At 42.9% G+C, this 21,905-nt stretch overlaps 1 protein-coding gene across 1 annotated transcript in view; it reads left to right on the forward strand.

Moving 5' to 3' along the window:
- The window catches only part of TWIST2 (twist family bHLH transcription factor 2), a 28,393-nt gene extending 16,723 nt beyond the window's left edge, over positions 1-11,670 (forward strand). The window contains exon 2 of the mRNA XM_026673790.2: positions 11,024-11,670. The gene's annotated coding sequence lies outside the window, so the exon portion shown is untranslated. The remainder of the gene's footprint in view (positions 1-11,023) is intronic.
- The last annotated feature ends 10,235 nt before the right edge of the window (positions 11,671-21,905 follow it).

Genomic DNA, 21,905 nt, shown 5'->3' on the forward strand with positions numbered 1-21,905 from the left:
TATTTGGAGGGCAATGGATTATTTTTTTCAAAAAAAGAAAAATTGAAAAAACCTCTCGATTTATTCTCGCTCTAGTTAAAGTTATGCTCGTGCACCACAAGGCTTCCAATTATTTTTTCCAAAATTGAAGTCGGGCAACTCTAAAGTTTATTTTACCATCATGTAAATGTAAAAAGTTATGTGGTGAACCACTTTGAGATGTGCTGCCAAAGAAAAGGAAGTAGAGTGGTGGAGTGAGAGGTAATTCAGAATAACGCAGCAAAATCCTTGATAACGTATATACTCATTAACTTCATTTTTCTATAGATGGAATTGTTTTGCGACAGGTACTTTAAGCTATACTAGTTATTTTTATTTATCCATTCATTCAATTTGCATAACTAACCATCTCATATTTGTGCCTCTGGGCAGTTCGCAAAATTAAAAACAATCAAAAAACCAATAACCAATAAACAAAATACAGATATCAGTTGCTCCCTTTAAAACCAAATTAAAAACCCAATGAGAGAACCAAAATTAAAATTGAGAAACATAAAAAGCAGGCAAGTCCAAGTCATGGATCCATCAAAAATAACTATCTGATAGGTCCTAAACCATAACTGGATTCCTAAGCAAGTTGACCGAACTATGTTTTTAGACTATGCATTAGAACCTTTGGATAGGCAAGCAGGATTGGTGCCGATCTAACCTCCAATCGGATAATGTTGCAAAGGGTGGGCTCTCCTTCTGGGTCCTGTCATATAACACTCTCGTAACTTGCCTTTTCTTCCAGACATTTTATTTCTTTTATTTGGTAACATGCATTCTTTTTTTGTGGAGGGGGGGGGTGCCTTCAAGTTTGTCTTGATTTTTGGTGACTGCCTGGGTAAATATCTGTAGTTGTCTTGGTACAACTTTCAGAAGTGGTTCTTCATTGCCACTTTATAAGGCCAAGAGAAAGTGACTGACCTAGCTGGTTTTGTGCCCAAGGTGGGACTAGAACTCACGGTGTTTTGGTTTGTAGGCTGGTGCCTTAATCAAACCAAACTGGCTCTTCATAAAATTGGACTTACTCAGTGATTGCAATTTTGAGAATACATCCTAATGGGATGCTCTTTCTTTTAGCTAGGCTCTATTGAAGCATATTCCTTTTCTTTTTTTGTGATGCCTGTTTGTCTAATGGCTTCTCCTCACTTGCACCCAGTCACAGCATGGACATGACTTGGCAATATGTCCCAAAGGTGCTTTTTCAAGAGGCAACTGGACTTTCTGGGTTGTTGTTTTTTTTGAAGATGTTTTGCTTCTTATCCAAGATAAGTTTCGGCTCAGAGCTGAAGGAGCTTCTTGGATGAGAAGCGAAACATCTTCAAAGAAAAACCAGAAAGTCCAGTTGCCTTTTGAAAAAAGCATCTTTGGGACATCCATGACCTGGATGACTGAGAATCTCCATAGACTTTGCAATATCCCCCCCCTTTTTTTTTTTGCTTTGTTACCATGGCATCAGCCCATGACAGGGGCTCAAGGCCTCCCATATTAAACCAGTGTTTTCTCCCTTATTCCAACAGAATCTAAAAGCAGTCTCAGCAGCCTGTGTAATATCTGTTGGGCTTTGTCACTTTCTGTAGCAGAGGGAAATTAGCTGACTTCAGTGACTAAGGGCAAAAACAAGGTAGGTCAGAGTAATGAACAGCAAATAGCCCTTTTCATGCTGATACATTTTATTCCCTTGCAAGAATAAAGATAGAAAAAAGTACCTTTAATTCAACAGTAGGTGATGGACCTACTTCAGGATTGTGAGATCTACTCACTAGGACCTTGAGTTGTAGCAGTTGGAACCTGATGCAGAAGACAAATGCTTAGCACTGAATATTTCTGACCTGAATGTTCCTCATGAGAACCCTGCTAAATTTTGCTCCGAGTTTTCCAAAGCCCTCTTCATTTTAACTCTTTCCTTTAGGAGTCAGTTGGGCTTATTTTGTTGTTGCTTTTACTAAGTAATTAGGAGATGATTTATTGCTGTTTACCCAGAAATCTACCACTAGATTAAGCTAAAACAACTAATTTTTTTTTCAGCAAGCAGAAGTTATAGGAGAAACCAGGTTTTCATGCATAGGTCTGTCCTGGATCAGAACCGTAATATTGGAACATGAATTCCTTCCATTAAACACGGGACAATGTGAATGTTTCATAATAACTTTTCCCCAATCCGGTACTCTCGAGATGTATCAGACTACAATTCCTAATAGAGATTGGGAAAAGCTGACCCTTATAATGCCAGGAATGTAGTTGGTATCATCAGTTCAAACATGATGATTGAAGGGAACTTGTGCTTTACATCCGTTCAACAGAAGTTAGCATTACTATGGGTGAAACTCCTGGGAAACAGTCCCCTTTCTCAACCATTAAAAAAGGTGAATTCAAGAACCATGTTTAGATTTTAAAAAATTCCCATAATAAAAAGTTGATAATATGTTTCTATTTATCTACATATATATTAAAAGGGGCCCCCCCCCCCCCCCCCCAACCCCACCCCCCCCCAAAAAAACCCCTCAGCCGCCCGTGGGGGTGGGGCCCCCCCCTTTAAAAAAAACCCGGGAAATTTTTCGGAGAAAAAAAAAAAGCAAAAAAAAAAAAAAAAAAAAAAGGGGAAGCCCCGAAACCCCCCCCCAAAAAAACCCCCCCCCCCCCAACCCCCCCACCCCCCACCCCACCCCCCCCCAAAACCCCCCCCCACACCCCCCCCCCCCCCCCCCCCCCGCAGCCCCCCCCGGCCCCGCCGCCCCCCCCCCCCCGCCCCCGCCCCCCCCCCCCCCCCCCCCCCCCCCCCGCGCCCGGGCCCACCCTATTTAGATGACCAATTAGTTGAAAAGTGACATTTTAACATGCTGTATCAAATTGTAACAGGATGGATTGGGTTTGTAGATTGACTCTTGTTTAAATACACCTACCTTCAACTCTTTGAAAAAGCTATTGGCAATTCTCTTTAATCTGAACAGCGAAGAACCAACCTGCAATCTAGTAGACTTCAGAGAACTACAACTCCCACCATCCCTCTCATTTATTTATTCATTCGTTCATTCAGTTTTTACTGTATTGGCTTGGGCTCCTAGACATTGTAATCCAGCAAGATTTGCATTTACTCTGCATAGCAAGAGCAAGCTATGTGATGCCCTCCAGATGTTTTGAACTTCAACTTCCACAAACTCCAGCTAGCGTGGCCAATGGCAAAAGAATGTGGGACTTTAATCTAAAACATCTGGAAGACACCAGGTTGCCTGTTTTACAGGGTGGCAAAATAGAGATCAGGAGTCGGAGTTACTGAATTAAGCATTAGTATTTGAGGCCCAGGTAAGGTAAGGAACACTATTCTTTCTAGGTTAAAGGGAATTAAATTTGATGTCAGTCTTTTGAAATATCTAATGCAGGGACTGTGATCAGCTCATTGCCATGTATACTGTCTAGCATGAATTCAAGCAAGAATTCTAAAAGCCAATTGGTATTTTGGCATTGGGAGATATTAAGTGAGAAATTGACAAGAAAACCCCAAAGATGTACTTTAGAAGTACAAATTCAGGACTGTCCACAGAAGATTTTCAATGTTTTTAGGGACAGAAAATAGAGATTATTAAGTATATGGAGAGCATCTATGTTAATGACTTTGAATCAATTTAATTCAAATGGAATGAAATTGAAATTTTGTATTGAGCTTGTCCAGTTTTCACCTCAAAGTCAATGGCCGCCCCTGTCCCACCAAAAAGAGCTATAAATTCTGGGCATATGTGGTTCTCATTACTAGACATAATTTCTGTATAAGACTGCCCCTAAAATTAGCAATTGTTGGGGTATCTCAGCTATTTGTTCCTAAGCCCTCACTGCTGAAACCTCTTCAGAACCAATTTCCCGTAAGTTGGTTGAGAAAGTGCAGACAGATCCATTCCAGTTCATATCCTGGACTGCAGCCAACTGATTGATTGCTCCACTGTTGGGGGAGAAATGAAATGAAGAATAATCAGAAAATTGAGAGGGAGGGAGGGGGGAGAGGGAGAAAGGGAGTGTGTCTGGGGAGGAGGCAAAAAAAGAATTACTGGGAGACATGTTCCTACCTTGTGGTACTGTACATTCACTCAACTTACTAGAAGTTTTTTTTTGTATTCTTTGAAAAAGCCTTCAGGAATCTGGGAAGGAAGGAAGGAAGGAAGGAAGGAAGGAAGGAAGGAAGGAAGGAAGGAAGGAAGGAAGGAAGGAAGGAAGGAAGGAAGGAAGTTATGTTATATTATGACTGGCCTAGCTTATCTTAGTTTATTGCTGTTCTATTCATGTGCAAGTTCTGGAATTTTGAGGTTTCACATTTTAGGTCTCATTGATAAACATGTCTTTAAAAACCCAGTTGGCGTAAGTGTTTACAAGCAGGGCAGGAGCTAATCAAAAATAAACTTCAGCCAAGTTTTAGGGGAGTGAAATGGAAGTGCTCCATCTTCCAAGGAAATTAAGCTGTAAATGCCAGAACAGAAGAGAGTCAGTTTGGTCCAGGGCTTAAAATATTGAACTAGGAGCAAGGGAACCTGAGTTTTACTCCTGTCTTAGACGGAGAAATCAACTGAGTGGGCGAGTCACTCTCTCTTGACCGTAAGGAGATGGCAATGGGAAACTATTTCTGAAAATGCTACCTAGAAAACTGCCTAGATTTGATCGTGCAATTGCCAGGAGTCAAGGCTGACTTGAGGATAATAGAAGAATAAAAGGAAATTAGGAAGGCTGTATGCAGAAAAGCAAGTAATTATGTTCTCCTTTCCTTCTTCTCTCCCCAAGGCAAAGTTTTGACCATGCCTTCTTTGAGGTGTACTTTCACCATTTCTTTATGCTAGAAAATGTCCAGCAGACCATGCAAAGAATTTCACAAAACCTCTAATGTGCCAACATTTTAATAGATTACAAAATTCAGGGCAGATTTTCATGCCAGCAACAAGAGAGCAGAACCTCTCCTCTTTACAATTACAGTGCAAACAAACACATTTTTTTACTGGAGATGAACAAGGCTGAGTTCATACACAAATTTGTGCCCTGAGATGATCCTTCTGATGACACAGTCACCAAAAGTTTGTGAATGCGGGGAATCTCAATCTGTGCCCGTCATTCCCATGAACAAGGCATTTCCATTTAAAGGCAGCTTCTCACTCCAAAACAGAGCAAAGGAGGTGGAGGAGGAGATTTGCCTTGGATGACTTTGTTTAAGACACTAGCCGGGAATATTGTTTGCATAAAAGTCACAAACATTTCAAAATGAACTTACTTTTGTCACTTCAGGACGGAAATCAAAACACAGCCGGCTTTTGAAATACATATTTATCCAAATTTCATTAAGCAGTCCTTTAAGACTTTTCAGAGAATTTTGTTTAATACACACTTATAAAATTGCATACACTGAAAAATGCTGGAACAAGTTGCAGATATTTCAACCAATAAAATACAGAAGGACACTGCATTTTTTTTTTAAAAAAGGAACACTTGGAAGGAATGCAGGAGGAACACTCTTGTTACAGAAATGCAAATAAGGGTTGAGTGGGCCCAGGGGTGGGATTCTACCAGTTTGCACCTATTCGCTAGAACCGGTTGTTAACATTCTAAGCAGTTCGGAGAACCGGTTGTTAGAAGAAATTTCTGGCCTAATCCTGTAAGGAAGGCAGGAAGGAAACATTCTGGTGTTGCTTACAGAAACTGCCTCTCCATTAACCCTTATTGCATTCTTGGCAGGACTAGACTTCCTGTCTCAGGAGCTTCTCTGGAGTTTTTTTCCCCTCCTTTGCTGGAACTTTGCTTGTGTGGAGTGACTATTCAAAGTTACAATGTCATGGCGACTTATGACCATTTTTCACACTTACGACTGTTGCAGCAGCCCCACAGACATGAGAGGCCAGGCAAAGAGATGCGTGCCTTGATGTGAGTGATATTGAGTTGGCCACGCCCAGCCAATAACATGACCAACAAGCCACGTCCACCCAGTCTCATGACCACCAAGCCACGCCCACCAACTTAGCCACGACCATAGAACCGGTTGTTAAAAAAATTGAATCCCACCCCTGAGTGGGCCCAATGCATTTGTTTGAATTTTATTTATTTTTTCATCAAATGAATGATGAAGCAGGGCCAACAGCATATGCAATAGATAAGATTTCTTCAGTTTTCTCTATGAAGTAGGCAAAACATATTTTTAATTATCTGAAATTCTAGACCACTGGGAAGCCTTACAAAAGGCTTTATTTCTTAAAACCCCTGCACCTAACAATCAATGCCAACCTGCTGGTAGAGAGGAAAATTGAGAGGGGAGACTTAGGCCCTGAGGGCCAAAGGTAAGAAACAGCCATACGGAAGAATTCACAGACAATCAATGAAAATGTATATTATGCACCTTCAGTAGTATAAAGGTGCATTTTGGCAGATAACTATTAAGGGGAAAAAATATTAGCTAAGACGGTGATCCAGGCGATGAGTTGCATAGCACAGATTCATGCACCAACTTATGTGTGCCCCATCAACCGTCTTGGGTTTCTCTTGGCAAAGCTACATTTGAATAATTGTATCAAAAGAAGGGGAATTTAAAAAGTGGTTTCTGGCACATCACGTGAAATGTCCCTTTAGAAAAAATTATAATAACAAAAAATTACAGTATGTGTGGCCTTGCACCAGTTCTTGGAGGGAAAGAGAGGGTATTGCTTGCAATTATGAAACAAGCCGAAGCTCTGTGTATTATTTTAAAATGCCCTAATTATAGTGAACAAATCCCTCTATTTAAAAATAATGAGGGACGTTTGCCATCCGCATACAAGTGGTGCTCCTGATTTTAAAGATCATCACACTAGAAGCACAGCAAATTCTTCCTACCCACGGTATACACCGTCCTCCAAACAAATCTGGATGGAATCTCAACATGTCTTTCTAATTTGCCCCACCATCACTTTCATCTTTTTCGCTTCTGCTTTCTAGGCCAAGAAAGGTGGGAGAATGTTTCCCCTGCTTTGCTTTCCCCCCACATCTTTGATGAGGTAGCCGAGTTCGGAGGAGACTAAGGAAGAAAATCAACCTGACTGAAATATTTGAGGTTTTTTTTTCTTCTTTCCCCTCAACCTTGTCAAGTTCACCAAGACAAAGAATGGTCAACAAATCCTGTACTGGTGAAACTGGAAAGGTTCTCCCATCTAAGTCACAGAACAGAATCAGTTCTTTTGTCTATTTGTCTCAGAACTATCACAATTAAAATAAGGTATACTATAGGACATAAAATTTAAAATATAAAGTACAAGATTAAAATATGTACAAATTAAACAGATCTTGCCCAGAAACTAACAACAATAATTGCGTCATTGGGTCCTCAAGTGATCAGAACACAAAGGGGAAGTATACATGTGTGTTGTTATCTGCATGTCACCACAACAGCAAAAAAACAGACCCCTGTTTGTCTCCGGATCTTGCTGTACCCGTGTGCAGTCTATTCAACGATTTCCATACTTCCCAGCTTTCATCAGACCAGGGGCCAGCTCCTCTGTTGGATCTTTGTAGTTTTCCATAACATTCCTGTTTCCTATTTCAGATGCTTCTGAAACAGAATCAGGTGAAAGCTAAGAAAGAAGACTATTGTCAAACACATATAGTGCTGAACAAACCTAGTGGGCCTAGGAAGGCATTTCAGGCACAATGCATAGTTGGTAGTTGATCTCAAACATCCCCTAAATGCAGAAAAAAATGGGAAAAATCTTTTCAGGATGGCCATTTGCATTTTATCCGAAGTGGTCAACACTGCTTTCTCTTGCCCATAACTCCCACAGCAGGAGACTAGCTCAGAAGCCACTTTTAAGTCCACGTGTTAACTTGTCGACATGGAAGATCCATGACTGGTTCTCCAGATGTCTTTTCCTTGACTTCAAAGCAGCTATGAGGCACTGTTAATTTGATCAGAGAAACAAGGGAGGGGTGGGTGAGAAGGAGAGGGTTAACCCTTTTCCTACCTTGCTGTTTCCCTGACTGGAAACACCAAGGGTAGATAGAAACTGGGTGGAGGTCCTGGGTTGGATACAACAGAAAAGGGTTAACCCCAGCCGCTCCCAGCAGCCCTTCCCTGATCAGAATTAGTAATTCTATGGATGTCCTGAAGTCAAGCATAACATTCTGGGAGATCTGGTCAGAGTTATCATGCGTAGCTGGACCCCAAGGGCCAAAGTAGAATAAAACAAATTATTCTCCCCCCCCCCCCACCCCAAAGTCCTGTATTATAATCAGAAGGATCTGTCCTAGCTTTCAGTCTTGAAAGAGGGTAGGGGAATTAACCTTTTCTTTCTTGTAGTGGCCTTTAGGAAAATCTCTTATTTGCCTTTAGAAGGAACCAAAGGGTGGCATGTTAGCAGTTCATTATCTTGTTGACATCTTTTACATGAGGTGGAATATATTCCAATTTCCTGGAATATATCTAAGTACAATATTGGGGGGGGGGACAGAAAAAGAATCAGCTACCAAAATGGAAAAAAAAACCCTAAAAAGTACCAGATATTCTGACAATCATAGGGAGTAACAATTCAAATTTGCTAAGGATAGGGAAAAAAGAAAGAAATGAAAGAAAAGGAAGGAAGAAAAGGAAGGAAGGAAGGAAGGAAGGAAGGAAGGAAGGAAGGAAGGAAGGAAGGAAGGAAGGAAGGAAGGAAGGAAGGAAGGAAGGAAGGAAAAAGGGTGGGGTTTTTCTAGCAACACAGGCTTAGCTTGGCCACTGTTTAAAGTCTATTAGAACAGTTTATCCTTACTTGCAACTTTCAGGTGTTTTGGTCTTCCAGTGCATCAGCTTCTAACAACATACTATAATCATACAGTTGGAATGCAAGATACCTGATGGGTCCCAGGTTGCTTCTTTCTCATCTAGATGAAGCTGAATTTTAATCTTTGATCTGATGCATCCAAAATCATTAAGAGGTTGACCCTCTAAGAAGAAAGGGTGAATTGTGGGCTTTGTTTCATTGTCTAAACCTTTTGACTAATGATCTCATTAATGGTACTTTGATAGCTTTATATAATGTATTAGAGCGACATGTAAGCCAGACAGGGTATGGGGAGTAGGATTGGATTGTGGGTACTTTGCACTTGTTAAGAGAATTTAAATGTTAAAAGTAGGCTAGAGTTACATATACTGTACATGCCTAAGTGATCAAATCATTATATATCTAACATCTGGTCTGTGATCTCTGAGAAGCACACCCATTTCAGCTGCTTTCATTTAAATCAAAAAGGAAGTGCAGTTCAAAAAGATCCCCTCTCTCATTTGGAAAAAAAAAATTTTTTTTATATGTTTAATTTCCTTGGGGGAAAAAGGATAAATGGCCCACAATGAGATCGAGTGGCAAGAGGGAAGGTGAGGTATTAAATATGTTGACGGACTGGTAAACAGAAGGTGGAACCTGAGGTATTTTCAACAAAAATACAGATCTTTTATGCACCTTAGTGACACACAATGTGCAATTGTGGCACCTTCATAAACCTTAAGGCGGGTTAACCCAAACTTGGCATAACTGGCTGGAGAATTATGGGAGTTGACGTCCACAGGTCTTAAAGTTGCCAAGTTTGGAGACCTCTGCCTTAAGCAATGTAGTACACTGTCTCTCGTTGTGGAATTCTTAGGAAATCCACATTCCTCTTTTCTCCAAAGGGTTCAGGTTTTGCTCTCTGAAGTTCTCTAATCCAATAATGGTTTGGTAATATTGTTCCAGTAGAAATTGCAGGCGAGAAAATGGTTATTTGTTGCCTTTTTAGCCCAGCTCTCTACACAAAAGTTGTTCACAGGAGTGTATGACAGATTAATTTATGAGAATGAATAAGCGTGCATTTTTTTGAACAAAATCAAAATTTCCTGCATTGAAAGAATTACATTTGCCAGGAGAGAATTATTTCTTCTTTGCATGCTAGTTTTCTGCATGCAGGCTGTTTCTATGATTATATTTTTCCTAACACCTCACACCAACTATCTCCCCTGCACACAAAAAAAAAACCCTCACATGTTTTGCACATGGACCTGGCCTTATGCCAAAGAGCCACATCTGTTCTGCTCAACTTAGGAGGAGAGAGGACTGAATCAGGAAGGTTCTTTCTTGCTGTCACCACGTCCTATAACCTGGGGTAGCTACAGGGTGTGGCCAAAACAGTTAAGAGAGTGGCCACAATGACATGAGGCTCAACCTTTTTTAAAATATCCAGTGCACATTAAGGACAAGCTGAGTTTCGATTGTACTATTGTGGCTGCTATCTTGACTGTTTTTACCATACCCTTGTTGTGGTCCACTGGCAGCTGACGGAGCTAGCAGCAGAGTCAGACAGCGAGGAGGTTGGGGAGGAACCTGGGCCAGTCCTGGAGGCTGAGGAAGGCTCAGAAGAGGGCTCTGCATCAGAGGCAGAGATGGGGCCAGGGCAGGCTGGCAGACATCAGCTGCCTTCGGGCTTGGACAGCAGTGAGGTGGGGGAGCTTCGGGAACCGGTTCCCAGCCTGTGCATGCGCAGAGCTGCCAAAAGGAAGGAACAATTAAGAAATCAGGGTCAACGTGGGAGTAAGGCCACAGGTGGATGATGAATGGCCCCTCCCCTCAGGATTAAAAGAGGAGCAAAAGGGGAGGGGGCTTTTGCAGGAAACCATTCATTTGTTCGTTCCAGCCTCGTGAAGATTTGTCTGTGTAACCTAGACACTCTGTGCCCAGCCCTTCCTTGTCAGCACTGCGTGTGGAAATATTTACCAGGCAGCTTTCCAAGAGAGATAAGGTCTGAGCTAATAATTATACCTTTGCAAGACTGTTTGCCAGACCGTTGGCTGAATGTGAATGCAATAAATTCACATTCATTTAATAAAAGAGGTTTTGTTGGGACACAGAGTTTGCTTAGTGCTTTTTGGGGAAGCCTAGGACAGAACAACCCTTTGGAATCCCTACTTGTACATCAGATTATTTTCACACTCACTAAGAAAACCAACCTAAAGATTCAAGTTTGTTACTGATGTCTCTCTCTCTCTCTCTCTTTTCCCTAGGCATCCTCAGGAAGAAAGCTGGCGACCCCCACGCTTTTTGCCTTTCCCAAGAGCAGCGAGACACATTTATTCAGAAAGTCAGGGCCTGGACCATTCATGCTGCTTCATCGCACTCAAGATACGATCAGCCCTGCCATCTTGGGGTGGGGTGGGGAGACTGGGGAAGGAAAGACTTAAGGCCAATCCAGGATTGAGAGGGCAGGTTTTCCGTATTTGCCTTGGAATGAGCTGGGCACCAGATGAGGCAGCGGCCTGAAGCTTGGCTCATAACAAGCTGATCTCAACAGGTCTACGCAGAACTCTTTGAAGAGCTAATTTATTTTTGAAGTTGCAGGTTAAGAATTCCTTTTCTTTTTATTAGACCCTCCTGCCTGACACTCACAATTCTTGTATATTTGGCAGTAACCTCCCATTTCCTCAGAGATAGACCTGCTCCCCTCGACGGCTCTCTTTCTTTTCTTATCGGACTGTACAGAGACAGCGGCTTTGCCGAAACCACAGTAATACTCTGAACCCCGAAGGACATAAATGCTTTTGTGCAACTTTCCTTCTAACTTCAGCCAAGGCTTAATTTCTGATCAGAGAACTGCTTTAAAACCTTGTGTGTGTCTCTCTTTTCCCCTCCCTCTCCCTCTCCCTCCTCTCTCTCCCTCCTCTCTCTCCCCTCTCTCTCCCTCCTCTCTCTCTCCCTCCTCTCTCTCCCCTCTCTCTCCCTCCTCTCTCCCTCCTCTCTCTCTCCCCTCTCTCTCCTCGCTCCCTCCCCTCTCTCCCCCCTCTCCCTCCCTCCTCTCTCTCCCTCCTCTCTTTCCCTCCTCTCTCTCCCCCTCTCTCCCCTCTCTCTCCCTCGCTCCCTCCCTCTCTCTCCCCTCTCTCTCCCTCCTCTCTCTCCCTCCCTCTCTTTCCCTCCTCTCTCTCCCCTCTCTCCCCTCTCTCTCCTCGCTCCCTCCCTCTCTCTCCCCCTCTCCTCCCTCTCTCTCTCCCTCCTCTCTTTCCCTCCTCTCTCTCCCCTCTCTCCCCTCTCTCTCCCTCGCTCCCTCCCCTCTCTCTCTCCCCTCTCTCTCCCTCCTCTCTCTCCCTCTCTCTCTTTCCCTCCTCTCTCTCCCCCCTCTCTCTCCCCTCTCTCTCCCTCTCTCTCCCTCCTCTCCCCCTCTCTCTCCCCTCTCTCCCTCCTCTCTCTCCCCTCTCTCCCCTCTCTCTCCCTCGCTCCCTCCCTCCCTCTCTCTCCCTCCTCTCTCTCTCTCCCTCTCTCTCTCCCATCCCTCCTCTCTCTCTCTCTCTCCCTCCTCTCTCTCCCCCTCTCTCCCTCCCCCTCTCTCCCTCCCTTCCTCCTTTCCTTCCAGCAACAAAAGAAATATTTGCGTATACTCAGAAGCAGGCTTTCTATGGTGTCATTTCATGGCTTCAGATTAAATCTTGGTCCTAGATAAAGTTCTCAGGACAGGGTGCTTTGGTACTAGTGCAACTAGTCCTCAACTTACTAATGGTTTAGTAACCGTTCAAAGTTACAACGGCACTGAAAAGTGTGACTTATGACCGTTTTTCATCGTTATGACCTTTGCAGCATCCCCATGATCAGCATCCCTTTGGCAACTGGTTCATATTTATGACGGTTGCAGTGTCTCAGGGTCATGTGATCCCCTTTGGAGACCTCCTGACAAGCTAAGTCAATGGGGAAGCCAGATTCACTTAACAGCCGGGTTACTGACTGATCAACGGCAGTGGTTCATTAAACAACCGTGGCAAGAAAAAAAATAATCTTAAAATGGGGGCAAAACTCACTTAACCCATGCCTCTCTTAACAACTTAAATTTGGAGCTTAGTTGTGGTTGTAGGTTGAGGACTACCCAGTATTGTGCTGAAAAAGTCTTCTGCACTTTATCGTTCCCATTCAATGTGATGGCAAAGAAGAGCAAGGGTGAAGGATATAGAGAGGGGGCGGCTACCCAGAGTTGTAGGGAGATATCCAAGGGACATCTGCAAGTGTTCAGTCTTCCATAATGGCATCCTCTCCCAGTGATGTGCGATCTCCTTGGCTTCCCATGCTTTGATTCCATCCCATGGGGAGGCATCAGGGGAGCGCTTCTCCCATGAGCTTTTTCTAATACCAGGAAGCCGCAGAACAGCAGAGAATGACATAATGGGAAATAAAAGGACCCCCCCCCTTGCCCCTTCACCACCAGAAGGGCAGAGCACAACGAAGGATCCGAAGGTCTGCTGTGAATGAAGTAGGGGCAAAAAACAACAACCACGGGAGCCTTTTTTTTCCACAAGAGTAAGAACTTTTTCAGAAATGGCTCTTTTGGCACCGTATTATTCCAGCTGAGAATGGCTTCTAGTGCTGCAAATTACCATCTGGTGCCTTTTGGCTTGTGTAAGAAGTGGGCAGGGACCGGTGGCGGTAGGGAGTAATGGGAAGGGAAGGCTGCGTGAAGAAGACCATGTCTGGATCCCATGCCAACTGCTTTCAAATTCTTGTATAAGATGGAATGATTGCATAAGAGAAGAAGAGCTTTGCCTGCAAGCATCCTGACAGAAACCTGGTTTGTGTTAAGTTTTGGCTCCAGCTTTCTCAGCCTAAACTCAGTTTGCAAGTCCTAGCAATCCCACAACAACTGAAACGGCCATTTTAGGTCCCACAGGAACAAGCCCTAAGTAGGCATGGTATAAGATATAGCCAGAGGTATATTCAGCCAGTTTTGACCAGTTCTGGAGAACCGGTAGCGGAAATTTTGAGTACTTCAGAGAACCAGCAAATCCCACCTCTGACTCGCCCCGCCCCCATCTATTCTTTGCCTCCCAAGTCCCAGCTGATTGGCTGGGTCTTCTTTTGTTGCCCTACATAGGAGAACGGAGCTGGAAAGCAGGTCAGTGGGGTGGGGAAGGAATGGGAATTTTGCAGTATCCTTCCCCTGCCCTGCCCACCAAACCACACCCACCAAGCCACGCCCACAGAACTGGTAGTAAAATGTTTGAATCCCACCCCTGGATATAGCTACTCTTTATGGCAATAGGATGAACATAGCAGCACAGAAAGAACTAAATACTTTTTGTTTGGTTAAATCAACAAATGTAAAACAAGGTAAAGAATTAAAAAGATCTTCAGCTTCACCCAAAGCTCAGTTCTAAGGGTTGTTTGTGGGACAGCCCAGGTGAGAATAAATCCATGCTTCTACTTTAGTCATGCCATTTATGAATGCAGGGAGCATACTCTGCAAATACAGGGTCAATCTTTGCATCACTAGCTGCGTGCTGAACTACAATTCCCAGCATCCATTGCCATTAGCCTCAATAGCAGGTGCAACTGGGGGTTGCAGTTCAGTCACACCTATTGGTTTACTCTCCCCTCAAGTTCAATAATCAAACTGGGGGATCCAGAACAGATCCGTTTCAGTCCCTGATGGCCTCCGATCACAGAGGATGCTCTCCCACGTTTGATGAACAGTCTGATTCAGCTTTGTATTGCTTCTTACTATGAAGAATTAATAAGTTTGATCATCATCAAGGGATGACTTTGATCAGAAAAAGGACACTTTTCTAGTACATTGTAACCTGCATGTTATTTTAAGTTGTTAAAATTCTTTCAACCAAGTCCTCGTTGTTTGGGCTTTATTTATAGGCTATACACATAGAATTATTTTGTGATCTACATACAGAATTATAGCACATGCAAGAACCTGTTAAAAACAAGGATTGGGATGGACACACGGCCAAAAAGGAGAGAGCACATTTTTCCAGCTTGCTCCACCTGTATTGTACTACAATTCCCACCTTCCATTGGGAATGAACAAGACTGGAGAAGCTGTGAAGTTGTGTTTCAGATGCCTGCATACTAATACAGCTAAACATGAATCGAGAAGGAAAGAAATCTTAATTCTTTTTCAAGCAGCTTCTTTTGTGCCTTTCAAACTAGTTTCACCTGCAGGCATTAGCAAGCGATCAGAATGCTTATTTCTATTCTATTCATGTTTCCTCCTGCTGATTTCCTAAGACAGGGAGAAGAATGGCCTAAGGACCTACTGTCCTTAGAGCAGGGGTCTCCAAACTTGGCAACTTTAAGACTTGTGGACTTCAACTCCCAGAATTCCACAAGTCCACAAGTCTTAAAGTTGCCAAGTTTGGAGATGTCTGCTCAGAGCAGGGTCCCCAACCACCGGTCCGCTGAACAACTCCTACCGGGCGCGCGCGCGCATCTTTTTCATGAAAAAGTGCTTCCGGTGAGCTTTTCCGGTAAAAGCTCACCAGCACTTTCATCAAAAGATGGCGGCAGCTCGTGAGCTTTCCGGGAAAGCCATTTCTACCCGGAAAAGCTCAGAAGTGCGCATCTTTGATGAAAACGGCCGGTGAGGTCACGGAAGCACTTTTCATCAAAAAGATGGCGGCGCCAGCTGATGCGCACGGCCGCGCCAGCTGATGCCGGTACCGTGCCGCGGCCAAAAGGTTGGGGATCACTGCCTTAGAGTGTTTTGCCCAGATTTGAAACAATAGACCAGGGCTGTCAGGATGCGTCACACGCTGACCACACCTGGTTAAGTGAAGTGGGGGGGGGGAGTCCTGATATGTCACGTGACGCCGCCGTGATGACGTGAGTTCGACATTGCTGCAATAGACCTATCTCAATAAATGAAACTGGTGTACTACTAACCTTGCAAATGCTTTATCAAATGGGCTGCCACATTTTTTTTAAAAAAGTATCTTTGCTCCTCTGCCAATAGCAGCAGTCTGGCACAGAAAATAAACAGGGGATTCTTGGAAAAGTCTTGACAGTAAAGGGATGAAGGACTGCACACAATTTGAAGGCCCTGCCAACTTCATATGGACAATGTCCTCTGAATTATGCAGAGCTATAACTCCATTCTGGGTTAACTCACCTGAGAATTAAGTCAGCCTCTCGAGACCTCAATAGCCTTAAGAATCTAAAGCAGTGCCTCGAAATGCAGCCCTGTTGCTTAATTTCCTTTGAAATGTTTATGCCAGGAAACAACAAAGCTGAAGACTTTTTTGATTCTTTCTTCACTCCAGATGTACCTTTAGGACAGGCACCAAGGTCAAAAACTTTTTTTCCCCTCCCATTGTTGCACTTGAGCCATTGTGACATCAGAGTAAACTGCACGAATCAGGGACAGCTTTCACATTTAACCCTACCCCCACCCACTCCCAATAGCAATCAGGTTATAGCAATATCCTGCAACAAGAAAATCCCCCTTATGGTGGGAGGCTGAGAAACTGAGCCGGTGCTGCCTGATTAAGGGTCCCACAGATGCTCTTAAAATTTTCCACTGGACTATGTGATGCAGTGAGAGCCAATTTGGTCCAACGATTAAGATGGAAGACAAGGAGGAAGGAAATCGGAGTTCTCATCCTGGTAACTTTGACCCAAACACTCTTTCTCTAAGCTGCATTAACAGAAGGATACAATCAAGATCAAGTGAGGTACTAATACCACTCTGTAAAGCCTGAGTAAGACGACACCTAAAATACTGCACCCAGTTTTGGTCACCACACTATAAAAAAGATGTTGAGACTCTAGAAAAAGTGAAGAGAAGAGCAACCAGGATGATTAGGGGACTGGAGACTAAAACTTATGAAAAACGGTTGCAGGAGCTGGGCATGGCTAGTCTAGTGAAGAGAAGGACCAGGGGAGACATGATAGCAATGTTCCAATATTTGAGAAGCTGCCACAGAGAGGAGGGGGGTCAGGCTATTTTCCAAGGCATCCAAAGGCCAGACAAGGAATAATGGATGGAAACTGATCAAGGAGAGATTCAACCTAGAAATAAGGAGAAATTTTCTGACAGAACAACCAATGGAATAGTTTGCCTTCTGAAGTTGTGGGAGCTTCCTAACTGGAAGCTTTCAAGAAGAGACCGGACTGCCATTTGTCAGAAATGGGGTAGGGTCTCCTGCTTGGGTGGGGAGTTGGACTAGATGACCTACAAGATCCCTTCCAACTCTGTTAATCTAATCTAATGTGTATGAGGAAAAGCAAAATGGACACTTTTCCCAAAAATGCTCCTTAGGGAAACTGCTTTGATTTGTCCATTATAATAATTAGGAGTCAAGATATACTCAAAGACAACAAAAATAATAAAAGAGGTAAATGTGCTAATAAAGAGCAATGTGTACCTTCCCCACAAATTGAAAAAAGATCCAAAGAGGAAAGATTTGCGTATGGGAGTGATGTACAAATCCACAATGATCTTAGAATAAATGCAAGTGGAGAGTTGTGATCTAACAATATCTGGAGGAGAGTGCCTCACAAGAGTGCACTCTATCCATCTTTTAGATACATGCTGGAGCTTCAATAGCACAATTGTGGCTGCCATCTTGTCCTTTCTGACCACGCCTTGCAGACACCTTGAGGTGTTACATCTCCTTTCTAGTTTGCTTTGCACCTGCACGATAACCTCAGGACAAGTGAGGAACCTGTTGCTTTGGGGCTGATAGCAAAGTCACAAACAGTGGACAAGATGCTTTGGTTTCACTAGCTGCAGATACCTGATGAGACAAGCCTTTTAAAACTCCAGCTTATGCAATCCAATTAGATACCACTTGATTAAAAAAACAACCCACAAATTCTCAATTTTTTGGCATTTTTATTCCATGATATCTGCTTTGGGTTCACTGCCTCCCTTGGGACTGTACAACATGCAACACTTGATGCTCTCATAAGGCAATAGATATAGGAAGGTGACAATAAGATTTAGAAGATAAATGTATCTGCCTCTTGGCCCATCCAGCACTCTCTTGGTTTTGTTGCAAGGTGAATTTTGTTGGTCCATGTTGGAGAAGGCTTCAACTGCCAGCATGTGAAAACTAGCAGGGGACCATCTGGTATACCCAAGGTGAAAACACATATAGTATACTGCAGAAAATGATATAATATAAAACAAGGATGGAGCTTGGCATGTGGGCCAGAGAGTTCCCTTTCCCATGTTCACGTTCTCCCAAACTTCTTTACTTATATTTGACTATAAGACTTCTTCAATCTGCCCTGCTTCTTCAGAGTCACTTCAATGTCCCTTTCCTGAGATGGCCACCTTGAATGCAGCACCTTGGCATAGAGGTGCCATTGCACTAGTGAACTAGACTAGATGTTCCATACTGGGCGTGGTGATACCAACTCTGTTTCCTTGGCACAGGGACACCAATACTCCTCACTAAAGGCTTAAGTTCTGGACCAATATGATTTGCATAGGCAGAAATTCAAGTTCTGTTTCTTCTGTATTAGAAATGTGAAAACCTGGTGGACAATACATCTGAAAAAAAGGAAGCTATGTTGGTAAGATCCTCCATGACTGGCAGATGTGGCTACCTCCTGCCCGAGGTGGAGGTGTGTGGGATAGTGCCTAGGCTAGCTGCAGTAAAGATGAGTATAGAAGATAGCAGTTGAGGGAAGTGTTAGTATAACAATTTCCTGATTGGAAACTGGTTGGAAAGGAAGAAGTTGAGACTGTTCCCTATAATGCTGTACTTTTTGAATAAGCAACAAAAGGACTCATCTTTCCATTGATCCCTACTATAGTTTGAACTCACTTTTCTTTACAGCCATTAATTGGGAAGGATCCCAGGGAAGACCTCCTATGGGAAGTCCACTGGTGGTGCTGAATTATGCACCTGTGGGTTTCCACCTTTCTTTTGATGCCATACAGCTGTTGATTCAAAGTCCAAAGATGATAGTTTAACAGAGAAGCTTACACCATGGCAGGTGCTCTCTTATGAGAATCTGGCATCGAGGTCCAACTATTCACACGGTCTCCCACTGCTGTCTTTTTAAGTCCCTTCTTTATCCCATTTTCTTGAGTGTTGTGACTTGGGTGTCAAATCGAACCACTTTTCAAAGCTCTCAATGTTCAGTTTTACATCTGAACCCCAAATTGTGGTGGCTCTGAGTTCTCTAACAACAGAGGGCCTCCAGTAACGAATGCCAATTGTGTCTGAATCATCCAGTAGCTGTTCTTGGATGACATAGGCCCCAAGAGTGCTTACGGCTTTGGCTTCATTGTGAATTGGAACAGAACAATGCAAACAAGGCAGCTTGCACCCACAGGATTTTTCCATCACTCCATGATAAATGAGGAAAATGAGGCCCTTTGTATTCTCCAATTCTGAGAATAATTCTTTCCCTCCACCCCCTAACACTTTTCACTTTCTTGCATAATCTTCCATTTCCACTACCCCCAACCTGCGCCCCCTGTTGTCTTGGCATATGGTGTTCCCAAACTTTGATTTGCTATTTTCACAGTATCGTCATCCTATTTTTTGGGGTGGGGGGTGGGGGGAGCAAATAGAAATACAACTTTCTTCCATCTCACTCTTTAATTTTTTTTGTGTATATTATAGACCATTTCTCATGATCCTAATAAAAATATTATTAAACATGATCTGCTGGTCTATACACTGTGCTTTTCCATGAAGAATAAATGTTGTACCCTTTGAGTTGCATTAGTGTGATCATATATCTGATCAATGATCTGGATGGCCATGAGATAGCAACAGGAAATGCTAACCTTTTGCTGTCGTATAGTGATTGTCCAGTTTTCTACCATTCAACTGTAGTATAGAAATTACCTTTGGTTATAGAAATTATCTTGCCAGTTTTTAAAGCGACTTCACATAACGATGAAATGCAATGCATAAATCAGTGATATGTACACCATTTCTTTAGAACCAATTCCCATGTCCATCCTGGTATATGTCAATACATTTGAATTCATTTATGTGTACAATGCGAGAATGTTCTGGAGGCTACTCCAGAAACTCTGCATCGTGGATGGTCAGATAAAGAGACAGCATAATCCACAGCTATGTGGAGATGGGGGAAGAGTTGTACTTTTAGGCTAGAAAGATTGTGATTTCAGCCATACCAAGTAGGAAACTAGTAGTATCAGATCAACTAGTTTTACTTTACTATAAAGTTATACTATCAAAATCTTGCAGGTCTGAAAGTACAATTTCCCTGTTTCCTTAACACCTCCCCACAAAAAAAATAAATAAAAAGGGTCTCTTTTGAGCCTCCTGCCCACCCACTAGCCAGATGCAGATTATCCTTTACTTGACCATTCCCTAGGCAATCTCTGGGCCAGTCTCCCAAGGCCATCCCAACATACCCTTGCAATGTATGAGAAGTGGTATAAGTGTCAACAATAATGAATAATGTATTTTACTGTAGTCTCTCTGATTAACAGGACCCTGTCAAGCGACAGGGAAATCAGGAGATCTAGACACTCCAAATGGGTATAAAGATTTATTGTAAGCTTAGCTCTGCATGAGAATCTGAGCTACTAATGGTCGAAAGCAATTTGGTGGTAAATAAGGAATTGAAGGTGGGCTGGGCTCTTGTGGGCACCAAGGAATTCATGACTGATGCCATGTTTGACCCCTTCCTTGGGTTCAGCCTGGTCATTTCCTACAGACCCCAGTCAAAGACCTGCTTCATATATATGATAGAATGGATAAGTAGCCTCCTTGTTATTTTTTCTAGCACTGTTTTTAGACACTATCATGACATCACAGAAAACTAACACTCTTTGTGAACTTAGAGGGAAGCTAAACACATTGTGATATCACATGAAACTTAACCAATCATTCAGACTGAATAGTGGAATGACAGATGTAATTCTCTTATAGCCTTTCCCTCTGTGCTTAATCTCAGCATCAACACTGTGATTTCTTCTCAGTGTTTCTGGTTTAATCAACATTTGAAATTTTAAAAACATGTTATTGGTATTCTCATAAAATGCCTATTACTGTATCACAAAACATCAATTTATCAGGAGACATATTGGTACACAGAGACCTACAGACACACACTTCCCATGAAGCTTTCTACCATGTCATCTTCATCCTTTTTCCTGAGAAGGTGAGTTCTACGGGTATTTCCAAATAATGACATAGGCTACAGCTTAACCACCAATCAAGTCAAGTTGGGCAGAAAACACAAAGAGCACCAGAAGGTATTGTTGGGCCTCTTAGTTCCTACATGTGCTTTATTGTAGATCCAGGCTGTAAGTCCTCTCTTCCAAACGTTTCACCCCTGCTGTTTCTTATATGTGATTTTCTGACTAATAGGCTTCAAATAATTGCTAGAAAAGAATGGCATTTCCCCATGCAAAGCTAGTACCATGGGACAAAGATGAAAGATGCCAATTAAAAGAATTACAGAACAGGACATTGGTTAACTGAGACATTAGGGCATCATCTTCTCTGTGGTTTGGCCAAGCTATGATACCTATTTCCCCTCTAGTTATGTGTATGGGATCTATTAAATCATTTAATACAATTGAAATATGATCTAAAGTTATGTCCTTCCAAATGGGCAGGGCTGCATTGGATTGAGTGTAGCTAATAGATTTTAATGAGGATGATTTAACAAATGGGTGGGAATCACTAGCCCAACTTCAGAATATCTATGGCTGCCTTTTATTTACTTGTATTACTGATGCAAGGGATGCCGTGGCTCAGTGGCTAAGACGCTGAGCTTGTTGATTGAAAGCTCAGCAGTTCAGCGGTTCGAATCCCTAGTGCTGGGTAACAGGGTGAGCTCCTGTTACTTGTCCCAACTTCTGCCAACCTAGCAGTTCGAAAGCATGTAAAAAATGCAAGTAGAAAAATAGGGACCACTTTGGTGGGAAGGTAAGTGTTCTGTGCACCTTTGGTATTTAGTCATGCCGGCCACCTGACCATGGAGACAGCTTCGGACAGCGCTGGCTCTTCGGATTTGAAACGGAGATGAGCACGGCCCCCTGGAGCCGGAAACGACTAGCACATATGTGCAAGGGGAACCTTTACCTTATTACTGATACAGTTCAAGGACAATCAAATAATCATTTCCCAGGAAACCATATATTGAAACTTCCCTCATTTGCCGCCTCACAATTTCGAT

The sequence above is a fragment of the Notechis scutatus genome, chromosome 2 (assembly GCF_049901735.1).
Source record: "Notechis scutatus isolate UNSWTSFEM ecotype Mainland chromosome 2, rNotScu1.2, whole genome shotgun sequence".
In the NCBI taxonomy this organism is placed as follows: Eukaryota; Metazoa; Chordata; class Lepidosauria; order Squamata; family Elapidae; genus Notechis; species Notechis scutatus.